A 6,000-nucleotide genomic window follows, 5' to 3' on the forward strand; every position below is an offset into this window, starting at 1 on the left:
TGACATGGAAAACAAGGAGGAGCAAACAGTACGGACCAGCAAGGAGCAGGGGAAAGACAAGACTAGATATACACAAAGGTAAACGAGACACAGGTGCAGACAATCAGGGCAGATGGGAAACAGGAACATCAAGACAGAACTGAAACACAAAGACATGGGCTTTCAAAATAAAACAGGAAAATGTCAAATCCTGACACCATCCATCCATGTACCCATCCATCCATCCATTCATCCATCCGTCCATCCATCCATCCATCCATCCGTCCACCCGTCCATCCGTCCATCCGTCCGTCCATCCATCCATCCATCCATCCATCCATCCATCCATCCATCCATCCATCCATCCATCCATCCATCCATCCATCCATGTACCCATCCGTCCACCCGTCCATCCGTCCATCCATCCATCCATCCATCCGTCCGTCCGTCCATCCATCCATCCATCCATCCATCCATCCATCCATCCATCCATCCGTCCGTCCACCCGTCCATCCGTCCATCCATCCATCCATCCATCCGTCCGTCCATCCATCCATCCATCCGTCCGTCCATCCATCCGTCCACCCGTCCATCCATCCATCCATCCGTCCGTCCATCCATCCATCCATCCATCCACCCGTCCATCCGTCCGTCCATCCATCCATCCATCCATCCATCCATCCATCCATCCATCCATCCATCCATCCATCCATCCATCCACCCGTCCATCCGTCCGTCCATCCATCCATCCGTCCATCCGTCCGTCCGTCCGTCCGTCCGTCCGTCCGTCCGTCCGTCCGTCCGTCCGTCCGTCCGTCCATCCATCCATCATCCATCATCCATCCATCCATCCATCCATCCATCCATCCATCCATCCATCCATCCATCCATCCATCCGTTAACAGAAAGTCCCTGTACAGAGTGTAAAGCACGGAGGTGGAGGGATGAGGATATAGTGTTTATATATTATTGATTTTACTCTTTACTCTTAATAACCGGAACTATAAGTTATCTGTTTACATTCCTCTTTTCATCCACTTCAGTTGTTTAGATTTAGTTTTTAATGATTTGGGTCCCTGTAAACTAATCAACATCTTCCTGCGCGTCGGAGACAAACACATAAATTCCTGTCGGGCAGCACTTGGCGATGGTGGGAAGCAGGAGCAGGTTTTCGGAGGGCGGTTGGCTTCCTGCTCCAGTCGGGGTGAAGAGAAAAGTAGAGCAATGAGAGGCAATAAAACCGACCGCATACCTGCACCTGCATGAACCCTGCTGCTGTTTTTACACCTCTAATCCTCAGCCGTTGCTAATTTACACTTTGTTTTTGTGCGCGTGCTCGCCGGTGCACAGGCGCCGCTGTGTGTTGGTGTGTGTTGGCGCGCGCGGCGCGGCGAGGTTAGCGCGGAGTCATCTCTGACGCAGGAAGCTAGCTGCGCTGGACCGCCGCCCGTCTCCTCACCTGTAATTACGCCTGCTGGCAGGTCTGGCGGCGGTTTGACGTCGAGGGGAAGAGTTGAAACTCTAATCACTGTTTTGGTTCAACTGTTGAGGGGCGGAGACAGCTACCTGGTGCGTGTGTGTGTGTGTGTGTTTGTGTGTGAGTGTGTGTGTGTTTGTGTGTGTGCACAAGGAGGCTTGTTTTTTTTTTAACATTCTTTTTATTATGCATTTTCAAATATACTTGTCCAGTGCAGTATATACAAATAATTAGAAATATGTAGCAGATACAGAAAACATACACAGCAATGATTCCTAAGGTCCTTAGTGAATACAACATTTCAGGCATTTCGCATGTAATCAAACACTTTGCCAAATTTTGCTGTAAAAAGGCTCCTCTGACCACTAATTCCAGAGAAATATAGTCCGCTATCAATGACTTCCACAAATGTGTTGAGGTTCTTCTTCCACCCATTTAGTCATAATAGCCTTTCGTCCCAACATAAGCAAAAACTGTAGTGTTTTTATGCCGTCTTAGTGATTCAGGAATACATCCCAATAAACATATTAGGGGGTTTGTCTGTAATTGTTGTTTGATTATCACACAAACCTCATCACATACAGTTAGCCAGAAACGTTGAATCTGTTCACATTCCCAAAGACAGTGCAATCTTGTTCCTAAACTAGTCTTACATTTTTGACAGTTTGGAGAGGCCCCTGCTATATATTTACTATACATATATATGGAGATATAGCCTATAGACATTTTGTAGAATATTATATTGCATTTCTCTGAGTGTTGCATATGGATATTTTCGAAGGTAAGAGTAACATTTCCTTCCATGTATCACTGTCTATTGTTGTTTTCAACTGAGCCTCCCATGATTTCCGTAAGAATGACAGTCTGCCTGTAGTCAAGTGTTGCAGCTTGTTTAAGACGATCTAAGAGTGTCTTTTCCAGTAAATGAAAGTCAGTATTCATTTTTGTATAGATATATAATGTCTGACCTGTAGGTATTTGTAAATCGAGGACGCTTGTTTGTGTTCATACGTGTAGTTTTCCTTCATGCTGAGTGAGTGCTGCACGCCGCGTTCTAGCATGTAGCGACATCAATGAGCTCTTAAATCCCGTGCATGTGTGTGTGTGTATGAGTGTGTGTGTGTGTGCATGCGTGTGTGTGTGTGCTGCAGATGAACTTGCATGAACCCGCCGCCGCGGCTTCATCTGAGGACTAGCGCCTCCGCCTGTGGCGGGAGTCTCGCTAACATAAACAAAGCGCTGCCGCTAGCAGGGCGGGGCTCACCTGCGAGGATGTCTGGGTAATTAAGAAGGAGCTGGAGAGAAATCCGATTCACAGTTTGTGTAAACTACATTTTTTGGAAACTGATTTACCTAAAGAGACTCACATCACCGATGACACGAGGACGATGGGGGGTTTTGAATCCTGTGAAGAAATGTTGCTGAATTTGTTTGAACCGAAGATAAAAGCATCTAACACGCCACATTGGTGCCGGTCCTTCTCTCACCTCCGGCACCGAGGACATCGAGAGATGAAGAGTCTTAGGCCCCGTTTACACGGAGCAAAAACAGTGGTGTTTTCATGCGATTTGGCCGTTCGTTTACACGAAAACGGAGCTCAAAGCCCCCAAAAACGATCTTTTCTGAAAACTCCGGCCAAAGTGGAGATTTTCAAAAACTCCGTTTTCACGTTTGCGTCTAAACGGAGGAAAACAGAGGAAAACGGAGGTAAACGGAGGAAAATGGAGATTTAGGCTCAGAACGTCACATTATGCAACAGAAACGTCACCAGCATCATTTGTGCGACCTGTGTTTACAATTTGTTTGGCCACCGTCAATATTTTCTTTTATTTTACCTGTTTTAAATTCTAAAGTCACACTTAAAAGTAACTCCACTTCTCTGTCACTTCAAACCAAAGACTCTCGTTCCGTCTTGGAAGTAACTGGCAGTCAAGGCTGATTTATGGTTCCGCGTTACACCAACGCAGAGCTACGGCGTAGGCTAGGTGGCGACGCGCACCGTACGTACAGTAGGCTATGCCGTCGATTTAACGCAGAATCATATTATTCAGGCTCCACACGTGTCATTTGTTGATGTTTTTTTCCAGGATTCCGATTGGCTAGCATGACTTTATTTCTCTCGTTACACTGCCCCCTGTAGGTTTGGCTGCTCATAGCACCTTAACAGCGTTTTCATGCTGGTTTGTGTAAACGAGGATATTTTTGAAAACATAGAGGGGAAAATATCCGTTTTTGTAAATACCCGGCTATGTGTAAACGTGGCCTTAGTTCGTCTTTAAGGTCTCTTTAATGGTACTGTTTTGTTTATTTGTTTGTTTATTTGTAAGGATCCCCATTAGCTATGCCCTTAAACATACAGTAGCTAGTCTTACTGGGGTCCACATTAAAAAACAATATAAACAAGACATAAAGAAAGCAAATGAAATAACACAAAAAACCTACATTACACTTTACCGTACATGTAAATCGTTATCTTAAAGCAATAAAAAAAAACATACATGAAACATTCCAATATACAGTAAAACATCATCAACTGTTCTTTCTTTACATGTTTTTTTTGTTTGTTTTGTCTTTTTATTTTTTTCTTGGAAGCCAGAAATGCAAAACTTGATGTTCACTAAAGAATGAAATGAGGACGACAAGAAGAAAAACATGACAAAACTGACCTCTATTAAATGCAGGAAATACATTCATTTATTAACATCTTTCATTGAATCCAGTGAAGAAATGTTGCTGAATTAGTTTGAACCCGAGATAAAAGCATTTAACGGGTCATATTGGTGCCGGTGTTCTGCCAATTTCTGCCGCTTTGCCAAAAAATGCTCCCTAATGGTTTTCTACCTTTGCAGAGCTACAATTTTACTGTGTTTTACTCCCTAAACCACTTCCTTTCCCCCCAAGTGGTCCTTGTCGCTTGCCAGGTCGTTATAGTAAATAAGAATGTTCTTAATGACCTGCCTGGCTAAATAAAGGCCAATGACTGAATGAATATCAAATAAAGCGATAGAATAGTTTTTTTTTTCTCTCTTTGTCGTATAATGTTCACAAAGTGTAATGTAATTAATGTCATGGGTAGTGTATTTTGAAGGATCAAAAACTCAACATCCCATATTATCAATTTTACATCGTGCAAGAAATGATTGGCGTGGCAATCAAACTTTGAAAATCGACTGTGCGCGTGCGCAGAAACACAAAGTAGCATTTCTCGGCAGGTAGCAAGGATTGGCAGAACACCGGTCCTTCTCTCACCTCCGGGGACATCGAGAGATGAAGAGTTTTAGTTCGACTTTAAGGTCTCTTTAATGGTACTGTTGACCCTTTATAGGTTTATTTGTTTGTTTTGTCTTTTTCTTTTTTCTTGGAAGCCAGAAATGCAAAATTTGAAGTTGAGGATGAAATAACTAATAATAATAATAATACATTTTATTTGTAAAGCACTTTTCATAAAACAATCTCAAAGTGCTACAGAAACCAATAAACAAAATTAAAAAAAGGAATAAAATCAAGACACATCAGAAACCAGAAGTAGTAAAGACATCTATGAAAGACCAGCGAAAGTCCAATTGACTTTTGTTTCTTTGTTGAGCAAATGTATGAAATACATTCATTTATTGACATCTTCCATTTCATTCCATCTGTCTCTCATTTGCTGGATCAGTCAGACCAATATATTCGTCCTCAGAGACACAAACCTGCAGACCTTCTGGAATCTCATCCCTTATTTTGTAAATCTAAGGCTGAAGGTTTAGTTTATTTGCAGGGGTTTTACTCTCAACATCGCTGCCAAATAGAGGAAAGAAAAAGGGGAAAGACCTGAGAGAAGCAGTGCAGAGGAAGAAGAAAAAACAACAACATTAGCTGACTGGTAGCTGAACCTGGCAGGAGTAATGACCCTGGAGAGCAAGTGTGCGCGAGCGTCTTATCGCCGCAGCTATGCTTGCTTTAGATCTTATCCTCGGCTTCGGGGTTCATGGGTTTTGGAGCTAATAGTTTTTATCGTCCGTGTTGGCGCTCGGCTCCCAAAACACTTGTGGACTGTGGAGATATTTTTAGAGTTTCCCTTTTGAACCTCGAGTGAATTTCGATGCCACCAAAGTAGTTTAACAGATCCTCATAATTCTGTTCATGCATGTACATCCTGACCCCCCCGCCCCCCAAAAATCAGGGTTTAGGATTGTTTCCATAATACTGTAAGATCTTAATGTCCCTGAGACGACTTAAACACTGTAGAATTGACCTCTGAACCCACCCCTACGTTCAAACCTGTCAAAAATTATAAAAATATGTCGACTTAAGTATGAAAGAGCTTTTAGATGAAATAATTTCCTTTGCCTGTTTATGCTTTCAGAGACTTTTATTTTGTTTGTTTTGAACAGAGACTTTGATCTGAAAACATGAAAAGCCAAGATATTTGTAAAAGGCAGTTACAGTCAAATAAGTTCCACTTGTTTGACTGTCCGACATCGCTTCTATGCTGATGATATCCCGCTGTACATCTAATTTAGACTTAGATTTAGAAGTGTTGTTACCTGGGTAGAAGGTGG

Source organism: Cololabis saira, chromosome 17 (assembly GCF_033807715.1).
Source record: "Cololabis saira isolate AMF1-May2022 chromosome 17, fColSai1.1, whole genome shotgun sequence".
Lineage (NCBI taxonomy): Eukaryota > Metazoa > Chordata > Actinopteri > Beloniformes > Belonidae > Cololabis > Cololabis saira.